This window comes from Eulemur rufifrons, chromosome 16, assembly GCF_041146395.1.
Source record: "Eulemur rufifrons isolate Redbay chromosome 16, OSU_ERuf_1, whole genome shotgun sequence".
Lineage (NCBI taxonomy): Eukaryota > Metazoa > Chordata > Mammalia > Primates > Lemuridae > Eulemur > Eulemur rufifrons.
The window spans coordinates 23734972-23754093 of NC_090998.1; the positions used below are offsets into that span (position 1 = coordinate 23734972).

A 19122-nucleotide genomic window follows, 5' to 3' on the forward strand; every position below is an offset into this window, starting at 1 on the left:
CTTCTAGTAATTGCTAGATTACGTGGAGGGACTGGACTCCTAAAACCGCAGGTCCGTATCCTCATTGGTTACACTGCTGTTCTGCAGACCCTGCTACATTGCTTGTGGCATTAGCGAAAGCCGTGACTGGAAGGCCACAAATGTGGAGAGTAAAAGGGAGTCTGATGAGGCAATTTTGTCATATCCGTGGGAGAGCCAAAAAGACCCATTCAGACCCTATTTTTAATGCCTGCCATTTGTAATATGGTCTGAAAAAGAAAAGCATAAGAGAAAAAAATGTACCGTGTAGCTCAACGGACTAATGTTCTCTCCGTAATTGGGTAGCTACTTAAATTTTAGTTTTAGCTTCCGTTACTGATGAAGCTGTGCTGTAAAGCTGTCTCTTATGCATTAATTATTTTCTATTTAGGAGGATTTATGTTAAATTATACTAAGAAGACTTGTAGTTCAAGCTTAGTGTTTAGGGATTATGTGTATTTGGGTTTGAACATTTCAATTATATATTTTTTTCTGGATCGCTGTTAGTTATCCACTAATACAAGTGGGGATGGTATGAGTGGTCTAGAGCTCGCTGCTGAAGATTTTTCATTTTTTGTTCAGATGTAGCTGTACACGAAACTTAGAAGACTGTTTTGCCTATGCTGGCTACTGAAGTAACCAGCTTATAGGAGAGTGAGTTCCCTCATCCTTTCCGAATGTAGCGTCTGATTTTAGTCATGTTAACTTGGATGGGCAAAAAAAATTAGCTTTGAAGTCTCAGTATTGCTACACTGTGAAACTTTCTAATATTTTTCCCCGTGGAGCAACTTTACATTTTTAATATCTTGCAATCAGAATATCTTTCTACTAAATCACATTGGATGCAATTTTGCAATTTCTCTTGAGCCATTTTTATCTTAGAGAATGTGATGATAGGGAATAATTCACACTTTATCACAAAACACTTCTGTTAGGTTTATAAATTTGAAACTGTGTGAGAACAAACCTTAAAGCTCGTATTTTGTGTAAAAAGACAGAATAGGTTAAAAGACAGAATAAATTTTACAGATTATTGATTTGCTTCTTTTTCTGTTCAAAATAGGACTGCAGTCTTCCCCCGTCCTTATTTTCTGGTACTTTCCCGTAAAAAGCATTAGTGAGGGGAAAATAATGATAAACAGGACTTAGCTCTATAATCTTATTCCAAAAACTGCTTTATAAGTAATTTTCCATAGTTTATGGAATGAAACATATGGTGGTAATACACTGTGCCTCTGGTAATAGGAAGTAGTTTCAGAATACTCTCAGTATTTTATGTTTTAAGTGTGTGCGTGTGTGTTTTCAGGTTAGGTTTTCTGTCCCATGTGGATCTAATGGAATTTGGATTTCATATGCTTAAGGTTTTAAGGGTTTAGATGGGGGCATTTCTGAATAAAACTTATAAAGACGTATTTATTGTTATTACAGATAATTTTCTGCACGCAGAGTTTAGAAGGCTTGATCTTGCAGAGAAAACTACTTGGTAGGAGAAGGTGGGGGGGGCATTTTCTGTAATTTAAGTTGTCATAGTAACCTGCATCAAGAGGCGGACTTGGAATCCAGGCCTGAAGAATTTCAGTGACAATAAACATTCCAATTGCATTCATCATCCTTTTTTTTTTTTTTTGGCCAAGTAAGGAGCCATCCATTGTGACCTAATTATTTTATTTCTATTTTTAGAAGATGGGTAGCAGTTTGCATGTTTTAGCACTTTGGAACTTTCCCGGTAGACTAAAAATGAAAAATTAAGCTGTTTGTATTTAAGATTGACGTTTTCTGATAATATACCACAAACCTAGTTATTTAAGATTTTGAAATGGGGTCAGAATGATGGTTACTTAATGAAATATGAAAGAAACAGGATTTGATACGTAGTGAAGCACTTTATATATCCATTTGTTAACATGTAAGTCTAATATTAAGAGTATTAGAATCTGGTTTTCATGGTGCTCTGATTTGGGAGTGTTATGACTTTTCTAATATCTACTAGTTAATAATTTTATTTCCTGGCGTCCTGTACTGCAGTCTTAATTAGGCACAGATGTATTTTAGTAAAAAGGATGAGGTATCATTTTTATTAATGGAATAAGTTACTTTGAGAAATTTGTATCCAGACTTTATTTTTAGATACCCTATTTTTCACAGAGGATAGTAGGATGTTGTTTCTAAAGAGAAAGCTTTTCTAGGGGTTTGCTTCTCTCTTACCTTCTGCAAGATATTGATTGCTAACCAAGATTATTTAGAGTTAGAAACTTTAAAGAATGTTAGGAGAAATAAGGAGATAACAGTGTTGGGGGGGGATGTGTATGTGTTCATTTGTTTAAGGAAACTTGGAAAAGAAATTGGAAAAATTCATGGCCAGTCTAATAAAAAATAATGCAAAAATCCATTTCCTGGAAAATGTAAAGGAAAATAAAATCACCCATTAATTCAGTGCTTAGAGATATCATTGTTAATATTTTATGGAAACTTTCTATAATTTTATAAACAAACTGAGATCAGGCTGTCAGTAGCCAAAATACTAATACTGGTGAAACACTAGAATTTTATCTCCTATTAGAATTAGCAGCATACCTGCTATTATCACTGCTATCTAAAATAGCACTGAAATATCTAGCCAGTGTATTAAGAAAAAGGTGAGAGAGAGAACTGTTGTAAAGGAGGATAAAATTATTTGCAGATAAATAAAAAATTTCCAAGGCAGTCATCTAAAACTAATAAGGTTTAGTAGGGTTCCATTATAAATAATATAAATACTGTGATCTTTTTTGTGTAGTAATAATAACCAGTTCAAAAATAAGAGGAAAAAGGAGCCTATTCATAGTAGCAACAGAAAGCATGCTAAGGAGTAGACTTTTAGGAAAAGGGAATGGCCTAGGAAGAAAACTACTAAACTTTAATCTGAGCCAAGGAAACTCAATGTTTCGGGCCAGGAAGACAATTCTTTAATTATTTTAATCTTTTTATATTGGTTTATAAGTTTGATATAATTGTAAACAAAATCTTAGCAGGAATTTTTCACAGATCAGTGATTTGAATTACATTTTTGTGGGATAAATAAGAGTCAAGAAAAGTTTATACAGTAAAGAAGGATAAAGAGAAAGTTGTGATCCTAGCTATTAATTAAAATATGGTATGTTGATAAAATAGGCAAATCCTTAGAGCAGAATAGAAAGTTCAGAAGAATGTTGTATTGCTAAAAATGCCGTTGTAAATAATGAATATAAAAATGTAGTAATAAGTATACTAGAAGAGAATGTATATGAATATCTTGATCTCGGGTCTTCAGTATCACTGTCTTCCACCTCCACACCTTGTCCCACTGGAAGATCTTCAGGGGCAATAACGTGCATGGAGCTGTCATCTCCTATGGTAACAATGCCTTCTTCTGGAATACCTCCTGAGAGACCTTTCAGAGACTGTTCTACAGTTAACTTTTTAAAAAAACATAAGTAGAAGAAGTACACTCTAAAATAACAATAAAAAGTTTAGTAAATATATAGACCAGTAACATAGTCATTTATTATCATTATCAAGTATTATGTACTGTACATAATTGTATGTGCTGTACTTTTATATGCCTGGCAGTGTAGCAGGTTTGTTTACACCAGCATCCCCACAAACACGTGTGTGATGCATTGCCCTACGGTGTTAAGATGGCTACAACATCACTAGGTGATAGGGATTTTTCAGCTCCATCATAATCTTAGGGAGCCACCGTCGTGTATGTGGTCTGTTGTTGACTGAAACATCATTATGTGGTGCATGACTATGTAACATTATCATATGTACTTACATAATTACAATATATAAAAAATAGAGTTAATACCCATATTGTATAAAAATTTATTTCAAGTAAAAAAAAAAATCGGTACCCAATTAAAAGATTTTTGGCCCCTAGTGGACAGTCTTAAAAAGAATACATACTGATGTAGACTTAAAGATTTGTTCAGTTTTAATACTTAACAAAGAAATATATTTGGCATGTCATATTATTGAAGATTCAAAAGCACATATATGACACACATGTAAATAACCTATATGTAAAATGTAATATATGCAGACATATGTAATTCCTCATGCTGGCAGTGGGAGAAGTAAGATCAGAATGTTCGTATAGTGCAACTAGAAGGTAGACTGTAATGAGGCACAATACAAGAATTTATCTACCTATCTATAGATTTTTAAATTAATACAACAGAAAAATGGTAGTGACAATACAACAATATCAGGACATGATATAAATTATAACCTTGGGTTTTTGTTTTTTTTTTTAACTATTTATATAGGGAAAACCCTGAGAAGCATTACACCAAAGAGTTAATAATGATTATCTCCAAATGGTAGAACTACAGGAAAATAATTACTATTTTCATTTAAAACATATAGGTTCTGTAAAATAAATATGTATCATTTTAATAATCAGAAATGTCTAAGATTTCCATTGTATGCCTTTTGTGAAAAAAATATATCTACTTTAAAGACATACTTAATGAGATGGACTATATACAGAAATTAATAGCAAGGGGGTCATCAGAGTCTCTGGGTAGGCTGAATAGACTGAACTCCTGGGATGTTATTTATAAATAATTGGACTGTGATGTGTCCCTGTGCATCCATTATGCTTCCTGGAAACATGGAGTTTGGGAATACAAAGAGCGATGTGTCTACAGGTGACCCTTGAACAACACTGGGGTTAGGGGCGCCGACCCTCGGCATGGTTGAAAATCTGCATATAGCTTTTGACTCCTCAGAAACTTTACTAATAGCCTACTGTTGACCAAAAGCCTTGCTAATGACATAAACAGTTGATTAACACACATTTTGTATGTTATATGTATTATATACTGTATTCTTACAATAAGGTAAGTTAGAGAAAAGAAAATCATTAGGAGGAGAAAATATATTTACTGTTTATTAAGCGGAAGTGGATCAACATAAAGGTCTTCATCCTCATTGCCTGCTCATTGAGTAGGCCGAGAAGGAAGAAGAGGTGGGTCTGGTCTTGCTGTCTCCGGGTTGGCAGAGGCAGAAGAAAATCCACATATAAGTGAACCTGTGAAGTTCAAACCTGTGTTGTTCGAGGGTCAGCTGTATTTTGTGCTGCTTTAACAGAATACACGAGACTGGGTCATTTATAATGAGCAGAAATTTATTGACTCAGAGTTCTGGAGCCAATGTTAAATGCCAGTATCTGGTGAGGGCCTTCTTGCTGTGTCATCACATGACAGGAGAGAGAGGGAGAGGAAAAGAAAACGGGGTCAGATTTGTTCCTTTATTACAAACCTACACCCAAGATAACGGCATTAATCCATTCACAGAGACAGAGCCTTCATGGCCTAATCACCTCTTAAAGGTCCCACCTCTTAATACTGTTAGAATGGCAATTAAACTCCAACATGAGTTTTGGAGGGGACAGACATTCAAACCACAGCAGTCCTAGTGTTTAAATCTCAGCCCCTTCCACCATGCCTTTTATATCAGTGTCTCTGCAGTTTAAATGTTCAAATACTGCCAGTAACACTGTGTCGAACTTACTAAAGTCTTTATGGATTAGATAGGATAATTAGGACAGTTATTTTAATTCCATGGCCATCTTTTTTTTTTTTTTTTTTTTTTTTTTTGAGACAGAGTCTCGTTCTGTTGCCTGGGCTAGAGTGAGTGCCATGGCATCAGCCTAGCTCACAGCAACCTCAAACTCCTGGGCTCAAGCGATCCTCCTGCCTCAGCCTCCCGAGTAGCTGGGACTACAGGCATGCACTACCATGCCCGGCTGATTTTTTCTATATGTATTTTTAGTTGTCCAGCTAATTTCTTTCTATTTTTAGTAGAGACGGGGTCTCGCTCTTGCTTGGGCTGGTCCCTAGCCATCTTGATTGAATATTTACTCGTCCACCTCATCTCCTTTTGACTTTCCTATTTTGATTAGCAATTACAAGAAACTTGAGGAATTTTTAGGAAAAATACCCAGAGTGAGATACTGTGCCTTTGAAGTCTAAATACTACTTTGTTTATTTGCATAGTTCTTCCTGAATACGGCTCTTACAATGGTCTTTTTTCTAGCAGTGTTTGTAGGTTTGCGGGCATGTACAACCCTTTTGTGACTTTGTACTACTTTCAGTAGTAGTTAAGACCCTGCAAAGGTCCGACTGTGCTGCCCTTGAACCTGTCTCATCACCGGGCATAGATGACTGAGGGGAACATGGTCAGACAATTCCCAGCAACAAGGGAAATCCTGGTCTGCTCTGGAAAGAGTTGCAGTTTATGGCAAATGAACCACTTTTAAGTTTAAATAAAATTTGATTTTACATTATTGAAATAGTTTTTAGGTTTGTTTAATTTCCTCCTTAGAAGGCAAGGATTGATTACTAAAGAAAATTGCTTTTCTGACACAACCTGTCTGATACCTTCTACTATTCTGAAATTCTAAATTCTAAAAACCTGCACAAGAGGTTTTTAGCAAAGCATTAGTCATTGTATATTTAAAACAATTGTTCATTAAAAAAAGTAATACAGTAAGTTTAAAGTGTATAGAAAGGTATAAGATGAAAAATAAGACTACCTCCTTTCTCATGTGTTTCGTCTACCCGTCAGTAACCATTATTAGCAGTTTCTTGGTTATCTTGGCAGAAGAAGGAATGTGTACATACAACACGTATTTTTGTCTTTTTAAATTTATGCTGATGGCATCATGTGTATGTGCATGCACGTGTGTGTTTTATACTAGGTTCTTTACAGGTTTACTCCTTAAATCTCCAGAATAATCTTAAAGGCAGGTATGATTATTAAATTGCAGGTTGAATTGGTGAGAGTTCGGTGACCATTTATTAGTGGTTTGCATTCTTCCAATGGACCGAGTTTATAAAAGTGAAGTCAGTATGTAATTAACTGATAGATATAAGACTGCACTTGATTCTACTCCTGAATGTACCAGTGACTATTATCTTAGTCAAGTCATTCTCTATGATGAGTTTCTGTCCCTGGGTATTGGGATAGTACCTGAATGCAGTAGGGAAAATATAAAATAAAACGAAATCTTTTTTTTTTTTTGTTCTTAAGATCTAAGATAATTTTGTAAAGGCTATTTCTTTCATCTAAAATGACCTCGTGAAAGTTATAAAATTATAATAGGATGAAGTCCATGGTTTTTGCCTTTGAGAAACACATAGTCTCACCATGTTGAGAAGGTTCACATCAGATGGGGAAAATACAGCTTTTATTAGTGTTTTTCTCAAATACTTCAGTTTTGCTCCAGACATAGGCTACATATGTTTTTATACTTAGTCTTTTTTTTTTTTTTTTTTTTTTGTGACAGAGTCTCACTCTGTTGCCCAGGCTAGAGTGAGTACCGTGGCGTCAGCCTAGCTCACAGCAACCTCAAACTCCTGAGCTCAAGCGATCCTCCTGCCTCAGCCTCCCGAGTAGCTGGGACTACAGGCATGAGCCACCATGCCCGGCTATTTTTTTCTCTATATATTTTTAGCTGTCCATATAATTTCTTTCTATTTTTAGTAGAGACGGGGTCTCGCTCTTGCTCAGGCTGGTCTCGAACTCCTGAGCTCAAACGATCCGCCCACCTCGGCCTCCCAGAGTGCTAGGATTACAGGCGTGAGCCACCACGCCCGGCCCTATAGTTAGTCTTTTATGCTTAGAGACAGTTCTTCAAATCAGACACCTGAGAGTGAAACAGAGCACTATTGATAATTTCACCAGGGTAACAGTGTAAAAGCTGTTCCAGGTACACCAGGACTCGTGGTCACTCTAGATATACCCCTAGTGTCTAACTCATGGTGTGTGCTCAGAGAGCACTTGCCCACTGGTCTGGGGCAGTGTAGGGTAGTGGGCACATGGGGCACAGTGAGCTCACATTTATCTTGCTGATATTTAGTTCTTACTCATTAAATTGAGGTAAACAATACTGTCTTAGTCTGTTTTGTGCTGCTATAAAGGAATACCTGAGACTGGATAATTTGTAAAGAAAAAGGGCTTATTTGGCTCACAATTCTGTTGGCTGGAAAGTTCAAGATTGGGCACCTGCATCTGGTGAGGGCCTCAGGATGCTTCCACTTATGGCGGAAAGCAAAGTGGAGCAGGTGTGTGCAGAGATCACATGGTGAGAGGGGAAAAGAGACAGACAAAAAGAGAAAGAGGGGTACCAAGCTTTTTTTAAATAACCAGCTCTAGAGCTGGAACTCACTCACCACCACCCACCCAGGACATTAATCTATTCGTGAGGGATCCACCCCCAGGACCCAAACACCTCCCATTAGGCCCCACCTTCAACATTGGGAATCAAATTTCAACATGAGATTTGGAGGGGACACATAACGAAACCACAGCAAATACCCATCTCCAGAGTGGCTGTAAAGATGAAATTGAGATCTCATAAAGCACAGAGTATGTGCCTGAAAATTGGACGCCTGGTAATTCCCCATTCCATCTCTGCAAATTACCTTAGCTGTGCTGATGGATAAGTTTCATGTATAGATGTTTCTGCTGTGTTATGTACTTCTCACACTTCTTTAATGTGTCTCCACAGTCCATTTAGCTGGACATTGTAGGTGGTGATCATAACTAGCTATATACATGGTTGCTCAATTCACTTACACTACAGGGTTGGTCAGTATTGTTTTAATTAAGCACTTATTGACAGGCATCAGCTGTAGTGTTGGTAGTTACACCTGCTTTTTCTGCACACTGTTCTTTTGTGGTATGCTTTCTTTGGGTAAATTTTCTAAATAGGTGAAATATTATTTTGTAAATATTTCAAGTATGAATTTTATATGCATTTAATAAAGAGAGTGTGTGAATCAAAGGTACTTGATTTATACATCAGTTGCAGAGATGTGTTTCTTCCTTGGGAAGAAAATCTGTCTGAACCTTGAAAATGGATAGAGTAATTGGGACTGTACATACCAGATATGCTTTTCTTATGTAAATAACTTCTATTAATAACACCAGACTGGAGAAAGTAATATACATCAAAGTTTGGGTGTTTTGTAAAAGGAGCAAAGCCTTTTCACCATTTTCTTCCATAGCTGCTCTCTTCGTTAGCAAATCTGTGTTCAGATTTGGTACTGCCTAGTTGTTAGGCTTACAAAGAGTCTACTAGAGGGACAGACAGGTAGCAAACGATGACAGTCATGTAAATTCTGCAATAGTGAAGGTGCTAGGGAGCACACGGGGAGGTACTGTAACTGTGTAGAGGTTAAGGAAGGTTTCTTGCGGATGTCATTTAAGCCATGTTTTTAAAGGTGAGTAGGTCTTTAGAGAGTCATAAGAAGACCCTTCATCACTGGAAGTAGCATGTGCAAAGCCCAAGAAAGGCACAGGAGAATAGTGTGTTTGGAGAAAAACAAGCACAGCTAGGTGCAGATATGAGTGTAGATGGGCAGGAGATGGCTGATGTAAAAGCAGCATTCTTATTCTAGTTTGATAGAAACAACCTCTTCTTTTAGGGGCACTGGGCCTTAGGGCAATTGAAGGAATCAAAATTATTTATATGAATAAACAAAGTTGTAGTTGGAGGATAGGTAAAAGTATTAACAATTTGGAGTAATAAACCTCACATATCTCCATAAGTAGAAAAATTATTCACATTTTTTATTGATAATTTCTTTATAATCTCAATAAATTAAATGTTAACATATTCTCATTCTTTAAAAGGCTATTACTACTTTAAAATTTTCTCACTTAAAATATTAGGTATAGATAACATTAAAAGCTATACTATTTCCAGCCAGTTGACTTAATGTTCCACTTACTTTGAGCCTGTTCTCCTGTGAGCTCTGCAGCTACTAGACAATATTACTGTGCAAATTCTTTGTAAATTTGCCTTGTCAGAATGGGAATTAGAGATAAAATGATTAAAGATCACATTTCTTTTTTTTTTTGGTATAACAAATAATTCTTTCAGAAAACCAAGCTAATATTAATTGTGATTTCAATTCCATTTTGCTCCAAAGGATCATTTGAATGTGTACTCTCAATCTTTGTTGTATCAAGAAATAGAAGTATAGTGATCTTTACTGTTAATAAAATAGCAAGTTCATATAATAATACTTATATTCTTATTTGAAAACTAAGATGTCATATGGGTGGCTTTACCTTAGCTCTCTAATACCACGGTACCTGCTTTTGTTTGTATTTTCCTTGTGCCACCAGGGTATATTGCAAGCATGTACATGGAATCTTAATTTTTTTTTTTTTAAATACTTCAGAGATTCAGATTTGAGATTGAAGAAACCAAAACACAGTTGGAGACGGATGTGCTCCGTCTGTACTTCTCTAGTAGGTTAAACAACTTTTTTATCCGTCTTGGTGGTCCTAGTACATGGCCAGTAGACGAAGGTCTGTTGAATAGGTGAATTTATCTCTTTATTCACAGAACTTGAATTACAACCCAGACCTTTTGATTTCCAGTCTGTTCCATGTTCTCTCCTGTATGCCGTTAGTTGCCCATCTTTTTTCCTACTGCACAATGGGTTTCTGTAGCAGCATTCCCAAGGGTTCAAGTTTTCTGTAACACTGAGCTGCCATAGCACTACCCGTTTCTCACAAGAAAAACAAGCTGACAAGCATGTTAGGACAAAGCTATCTGGGCTGAGAACCAATGGATATACGAGAATATTCTAATAAATTTAAATTCCATATTCAAGTTGGAACTTTGTGCTTTTCAATATATTCTTCACACTTCTTTTCAGCAAACTACAGAATCAAGAGATACCTGTAGGAGCATAGAATGTATTCTAGAGTAGTGTTTCTAAGCAGGAATGATTCTGCCATCAGTGGTGTTTGAGAAATTTGTGAGGGCATTTTTGGTTGTCACCGTGATTGAAGGGATTCTACTGACATTTAGTGGGTGGTGACAGAGATGCCAGGCATCCTGCAGTGCAGCGGTCCCCAACCTGTTTGGCACCAGGGACTGGTTTCATGGAAGAAATTTTTTCCACACAACAGGGGGTGGGGAGGCGGGGATGGTTTCAGGATGATTCAAGCACATTATATTTATCATGCAGTCAAACCTCTCTGCTAATTATAATCTGTATTTGCAGCTGCTCCCCAGCGCTAGCATCACCGCCTCAGCTCTACCTCTGGTCATCAGGCATTAGATTCTCATAAGGATTGCTCAACCTAGATCCCTGGCATGCACAGTTTACAGTAGGGTTCACGCTCCTGTGAGAATCTGATGCTGCCACTGATTTGACAGGAGGTGGATCTTAGGCAGTGATGCGAGCAGTGGGGAGTGGCCGTAAATACAGATGAAGCTTTGCTGGCTCACCCACTGCTCACCTCCTGCTGTGTGGCCCAGTTCCTAACAGGCCACAGACTGGTACTGGTCCTCAGCCAGGGGGTTGGGGACTGCAGCTGTAGTGCACAGGACAGTCCCATGTAATGACTTTCAAATGACCCACCCTACTTTCCTAATGAAAAACCCACAACTGAGCATAACTTTTTCCATGTATATACCAAGTGTTTTTATATAGTTTTAACCATAATGAATTTTCCAGTAATTATTATATAAATTAAGTAAAAATTGTGTTTGATTCAGAAATTGAATAAGAATTGTTCCCCAACTTAGAAAACCACATCACAGACAGCAGTGCCTGATGTAGTATATTTTTCTTTTATTTCTCTTCTGCTTCTGTGTTGAGAATAGGCTATTTGGGAGCGGGGGCAGCCCAAGAGTAGGTCAGGAAGATTTGTGAGGAGGCAATTGAAGAAACTCAGTGAGAGATGATGGTAAGTGGATAGAGGCAGAGCCAGCCGCGTTTCCTGATAGATTGGACATGGGTTGTGAGAGAGAGGAGGCAAGGATGACTGCAGGCAGTTTGGCCTGAGCAAGGAAAAGGTTGCGTTCTAGTTGCTTTGAACTGAGATGAAAGGATGTGGGTGTGACAGGTTTGAAGGGCAAGATCAAGAGTTCTTCAGAGTTCAAGCCTGCAGTGAGCTGTGATCTTGCCACCGTACTCCAGCCTGGGCAACAGAGTAAGACCCTGTCTCAAAAAAGAAGGAGTTCTTCTTCAGACACGTTTAGTTTGAGATGTCTAGTGGACATCGGAGTAGCAGTAGACATCTGGGTGTGGGGCTGGAGTCAGGCAAGGGTCTGGCTAGAAAGGTAGAGATGGGAATTGTCAAATATGGTGTTTCAAGTTATGAGACTGGATGAGACCACCAAGGGAGTGTATATAGAGAGGAGGAGAAGGCCAGCGACTGAGAGCTGGGATACACAAACGCCAAAAACCCATAGAGCAGAGGAGACTGAGAAGGAACACTAGTGAAGAAGGAGGAAAACAGGAGTGTCCTGGAAGAGAGGTGAAGGAAGTGTATCAGGAGGAAGGAGTGATAAATTGAGTCTTACATTTAGCAACGTGGAGGTGAGTGGCGACCTTAATAAGAGTTGTTTTGGTAGATGGTGAGGGCAAAAGCCTGGCAGGAATGAGCTCGATAGAGAATGGAGGGTGAGAAGATGAAGATGGGCAGTATACACAATTCTTTAAAGGAGCTTTGTGCTGCAAAGGGAAACAAGAAATGGCAGGTAGCCAGTGGGGAAAGTGGGATCAGAAGAAAGCTGTTTTGCCTTGTTTAAGGTGAGTAAAACAGCCACTTACTTATTCTTTGATCCAATAGAAAAACCCATGCAGAGTGGTGGTCCTGGAGTGAGTGTGAGCAGTGGTGTCCTGGGGACCTGCAGGGCTCCTGTGCAGCAGTGCCGGGTTCCAGGCTTCCTGCGTGCCCTGGCCCTGGGGCAGCTAACTGATGCCTGTGAGATCCCAAGGCCCTGAGGCCGGAAGGCTTCCTCACCCTTCATGTTCCTCTTTCATGTAGGAGAGTTGGTCAGGCATCAGCGAAGGGTTTGGGGCTTAGGTCAGAAATTACATTAGAAATGGGTGAGAAATTAGAAGGGGAAGTAGAACCAATTGCTGCTTCTCCATAGGCAATGACTTGAGAGCGGCTAAAGTTTTTCCTTCTTGTCCACTGGGACCACGTTTACCAAGATGGCACAGGTCCTTTAGAACAAGGCAAGTGAGGCACCTAGGAGGGTGCAGAACATTAGGAGGCGTTGCCCTTAGGATCGTGCAAGTACAGTGCTGGCACCTAGAGTGATGCCTCCTTACATTTTGTACCCCAGGTACCTAACGTGCCACACCCTTATTCCCCTAGCCCTGGGAATGGACACGTGGTTTGTTTAAGGGACAGTAGGAAAGCTCTTTCCCTGATTGTCTCTTCTCACAGTACCAATTGGAGATTACTTTAATGTGCTTTAATCTGATACTTACTAGTTTAATCTGATAGTCCCCTCTCCTTTAATATCTAGTTGACTTCAGCCACTCTTAAGGAATAGGAGGAGGACTCGGTGAAGAGGAAGAGAAGTGCTTCTGGGCTGAACAATTCGATTGTGTGTGTGGGTGCCACCGCACCCAGCTACTTTGTTTCTATTCTTTATAGAGATGGGGTCTTAATATATTGCCCAGCCTGGTCTCAAACTCCTGGGCTCAAGCGATCCTCCCACCTCAGCCTCCCAAAATATTGGGATTACAGGTGTGAGCCACCACACCCAGCCGGCAGTTCTCTTGTTAGTGATGAGAGGGAGCAGGAAATGATTGGTTCTGGGCCTTTGCACGACCAAAGGGCACCCTGAGAGACTTTTAGATACCTAAAGTGCAGGATACAGGGACCTGGAGGGTACAAGGAAGACTAGTTAGGATCAAACCTGGTCACGAAGACTAGAATAGAAACAGCCCCTCCCCAACCAAATTTATTTGTCATTTTTAAGTGTTGTACAGGTTCTAGTACCATTTTGTCTTTCCTTTCTTGGAACCCAAATGTGATAGGTGTCACTCACCTCGTGAGTCCTCAGGCCCTGCCCAGGGCAGCTCTAAGAAAGATCTCCTGAGGCCCTCTGAGGAATCGTCCATCTTCATAACTTAGAAACCAAAGGAACCCTCACAGTAACGTCTACAAAATCCAGAAAAGAATTCCTCAGACAGAAGTTTGTATTGCAGTTTCTTTGGGATGAGGCCTGATGCTGTTTTGGTTTGTGTTGGCCCCAGCTATGTCTAAGAACTGAGTCAGCCATGTGTCCATGGAAAGAAATCCCCATCCAAAATAGTAGGTCCTTACTCAAGCCAGTGTTGCATAATCAGCCCCCTTTGAGCATTTCCTCAGAACTTACTTTCCAAAAACATGAGCCAAATGTCTCCCAGAAGAGCTTTCCTCTTCCCAGTGAGCAATGTTATTTTTAATAATGGCAGAATACTCTTCTAGGCCTTCCTCCTCTCTGCCTCCAGTCCCACAAACACCTGAGTCAAGTAAAAATGATGACTGGACATTGTTAATCAGTTGAGACTGACTGCTCTAGTCTGAATGTTTGTGTCCCCTCAAAATTCATGTGTTGAAACCTAATCACCAATGTGGTGATATTAGAAGGTGGGCCTTTGGGAGGTGATTAAGTTATGAGGAGTCAGGCAGTTGAGCACTCAGGGTGGGATTAGTGCCCTCTTAAAGGAGACCCCCCAGAGCTGCCCTGCCCTTCCTCCCTGTGAGGACAGAGCTAGAAGGCGCTATTGCCATCTGCTACCCAGAAAGTGGGCGCTCACCAGACACGGAATCTGACGGTGCCTTAATCATGGACTTACCAGCCTCCAGAACAGCGAGAAATAAATTTCTGTTGTTTATAAGCTACCCAGTTTATGGTGTTTTATTATACCAGCTCAAATAGACCAAGACACTGACCCCATGAACTTCAGTTCAAATCTAGTGTCTTTAAAGCTTTTGTTATCATGTGCGTATCATGTGCATAGCACATAGTAGGCCTTTAGTAAATGATTTATGAAACAATTAGGTACAGTGTGTATTCTGCTTAGTTATTTATTTTATTAGGTAGTAGAGTATAGTAGTTAAGGCTCTGGTTCCAAAATCCCTGGATTGAAGTCTTGGCTTTTTCTATAATGAATGAGCTATGTGATCTTGGACAAATTTTGTAACTGCTCTGTGTCATCATTTTCTCTTCTGAAAACTAGGAACAACAACCTCGTAGGATTATTATGAGAATTAAATAAATTGATACATTCCAACCACTGAGAACAGTGCCTGGCATAAGGTAAGCATTTAACAAATGACTATAACAAAAGCTGTCAGGCATTTAATATTTAAAAAGTGAAAAAACCAAATCTCCGGTTTTTTCTCAAATACCATTGTAACTGGCAATGAATATTTTAGTGTTGGTTGTGTGAACTGTCATAATTTAGCCTTTTTCAGTGGCTGTCAACGGCTGCCTGTGTTTCCAAAGGAGGAATAAACATGGTCTTCCCATCTAGCCGCGTTATCAGTGTATCACTTTTGACCCCAAACATAACTGTGCTCATGTATTACTTATATCATTGCTAATTATGTGAGTTGAATTTTCTAAAATTTGTGGAAACTAATGATTAGTATCCAGATTTGTTTTTTCTTAACATTCGTAGCCATGATGTTTTTTTTCCATGTGAGTTTTATGAGCTGTATAGTGTATTCCATCTTCTTGCTCTGTTCCTACACTCAAATTTATAGAATCAAAGTAAAGGAAAGTATATCTCCCGGAGTCAAAAACTGACCAGGTTTCCATGTAGTCAGCAGCATGTTTTCCGCAGGCTTCTCTGTCATCATGGGCTCTGTCCCCTGGGAGGTTGGCAGCTCTGAGCAATAGAAAGGCAGAGTTCTTGCTGTGTGGTGTGCCCACAGGGCCGCCCTGCCAGCTTTTCTCTCGTTTCTCGTAATCCAAGTCTATTTTATAAACCCACGGGAATATGTGGCTTCTCTACTGAGAGCCACCCGGTGGGACAACACTTTAGAGTTTATAAGACACTTTTAAACAGGTGACTCCAGTTTGATGCTCACAGCAAACCACTGAGAAAAATATTCCTATCAAGGGAGTTCAGGGTTACGCGGTCAAAGTAATCAGTGAACCCAAGTCTGCTGACTCTTTAAATCCTATGTCCTTCCAATTTTACTGCTTTTCCATCAAATTCACTCAGGCTCAGTAAAATCATAGTAATAGCCGTAGAAGCAGTAGCCAGGCCTGTTCATTAGAAATCATAATCCTGGAGTTACAGTTTCAAATAATGTCTTAAGATTTGATACTTGTTAACTGTTGAAAACTTTACTTTTTATAATAAAAGGACTTGTTTCCCTTTACCTATATTGTTTGTTCTTATTGTTACATATCATAAGCATTTCCTAACTAGGTTTAAGTTTTTATTTTTTTTTTTTTTATTTTTTTTTTTTTTTGAGACAGAGTCTTGCTCTGTTGCCCGGGCTAGATTGAGTGCCATGGCGTCAGCCTAGCTCACAGCAACCTCAAACTCCTGGGCTCAAGCAATCCTTCTGCCTCAGCCTCCCAAGTAGCTGGGACTACAGGCATGTGCCACCATGCCCGGCTCATTTTTTCTATATATATTTTTAGTTGTCCATATAATTTCTTTCTATTTTTAGTAGAGACGGGGTCTCGCTCTTGCTCAGGCTGGTCTCGAACTCCTGACCTTGAGCAATCCACCCGCCTCGGCCTCCCAGAGTGCTAGGATTACAGGCGTGAGCCACCACGCCCGGCCAGGTTTAAGTTTTTAAAGATGTTTTTCCAGTATATGTATACTTTATCATTAAAGTAAGTTTCGTGTTGATAAAAGTCCTTTTTCTTTTCCTGTGGCTGATGTTGAATAGGCCTACATTAAGACTCTTCCTGAAATTCTTAGAAAAGTGTAATTGCCAGTTTTTATCCTATACTTAGTAGGTAGGTGAGTAGCCCTGAGAAGAATAAAATAGTTCTATTTTTGCAACCAGTATTTTTCTAAACCCCATCAGAGTAAATGGCACATTTCTGTATTTGGTGGCCGAACTCAGGCCTGTAGCATTGATTTGAGGAATATGAGAGTGTGGACCTTTCCTGCTTTGTGAAGTTGTGTTCTTGTGCCTCTGGTCAGCAGATGCAGCCACAGCTGGCTGGCGCTGTATGTGCAGTGACTTGCTGAGCAGGAGCTCTCTTGCTCCAGCAGCTGATTTCAGCATGGACCCGCCTGTTTCAACGTCATATTCAGTGATCAGTCAGTAATTCTGAGAAACTCAAGCTGCTATAATAGTACTAAGAGCAGCTATTATTTATTAAGTAAGTACTACATGCAGGTTCTGTTTTAAGTGTTCATGTTCATTGTTATTAAGCCCTGACAAATATAAGGATTATTACTCCTATTTTAGAGCCAAGGAAACTAGTAATTTGTCTGGAGTCATATGGCTAACAAGTGGTAGGGCCAGGATTTGAACCTAGGGCTGTCAGACCACTAGTATGTATGCTCAACCAACAACTTCCATACTGGTGTAGTAAAATATGTCATGTGTATGTTACCTACACCCATGGCAGACATAATTGATTGATCATGGTATTTGTGCTGAGCCTGATAGTCCTTTCAGACCATCAGGCTTGGCAGGCAAGATAAAAACATACGTGCTATCCTTGGCTCTACGTGTCTGTATTAACTTTGTCCCAAATTCCAGTGGTGTGTTGAATTTGGGCCAGTATGTTTTTGGGGAAATAATATAAATTATTGCTTTGTTTCATAGGAAGAACAAACATACAGCATTTTTCTACATAAGGCTTGATTGGTGTAGAACAATTGAATTTAATACAGGTCATTTCCATTTTTATTAATAATAGCATTAAAAGTCATCTGCATGTAAAAAAATTTTTTAAGGCAAGTTGATTACTGATGTATAATATGTATTTATATGAAAATTCTTTCAAACGGGTATTTGAAATAAATTTTGACAATACTCAGAGTTTGTTATGATGAGCTTATTATCTTTTTTATACAATCAGCAGAAATTGGCTGTGAAGTCTTCATTAAATTCTAATTATAGATCAAAATACTAATCCTTTAAGAATTGAATTTAAAACTCTGTATTATAGCTGTTATTGTGGAAGTAAAAACTTGTTAGGATTAGAATTACAGTTTTTGGGTTTTTTTTAGTCCATTTTCCTTTGAGACCTTACCAGTACTTAAGTTGAAAACAGCATTTAAAAAAATTTCCATATATGGTCAAGCAGATGTTTCAGTCTCTCATCTGATCCCTTGATGTAAGGGGCTACACCCACTGCAGGATTATGGAAGAGCACCTTGACACAGGGCTCAGGGTTGGAGCCAAAGACCAGTAATGCCGACAATAATAAATTGCCATTCCTGCCTGCTGCTTAGTGTTTATATTTCTAGAAAATACTCTTTAGTTTTATCCTCTGAAATCTGAGACACAGACTGAGAAATAGAAAATAATTTATATCAAAATATATTTCCACTGATAGACCACCTGACCAGCAAAGAGATTGAAGTTTAATGCAGATTAATGTATGAGGCCATGGAAAACCAATTATCTTTTTTGTGTGTATCTTTAAAGTTAAGTAAGATTATTCTGTAAATTGCTTATCTCAGTTTGCAAAGAAATGGAAATTATCTCTACTTATTTTTGTAGTGATGTTGTAAGAGGAAGAAAATATATAATACGTAAAGTTAGATGATCTATAATTGGGTTGTTAAAAATGCTGATTTGGATGTGCTTTGGAAAAATAAATGAAATTAAGGATAATAACTTAATAGTTGTGTTTCTACCATTTTACTCTGCCTGTTCTCAGAAATACTGTTTCTCTTTTTTCTTTATTGATAAGGTCCTGGCTATGCATACTCTAAAAACAGAAGACAATTCTTTTCTGTAACTCCGTGATCACAGACCCCACTAACTCTGACTAACGGTTACTTTCAAGTGCTTGTGGCCAGTTGGAGTTTATAATTTGTTGCCAAATCACTACTTATCTTTATTTTCAACCTGTATTTTGCCTGTCAAGCAGTCATATTCTCTAAAATTGGAGAGTCAGAACCTTCAGCTAAAGAGTTTGTTTAACTGGAGGCAGGAAGAACTTATCTTCCTTTGAAACGCTTGGGAAATGCATTCATTTTTATTTGTTTTAAATTTTTAAAAACCAGGAAGTTATTAAGGGATGTTTTGGGGTTGCGTTTTTTGTTTGTTTGTTTTTTATTTGTTGGATTAGTTTTTGTTTCATTTTGGTTTTGGATTATCTAGTGA

General features: G+C 38.6%; 1 protein-coding gene across 4 annotated transcripts in view; it reads left to right on the forward strand.

Moving 5' to 3' along the window:
* Window positions 1-19122, forward strand: part of RASSF8 (Ras association domain family member 8) — a 111544-nt gene that overhangs the window by 38091 nt on the left and 54331 nt on the right. The gene's annotated exons all lie outside the window — the stretch shown is intronic.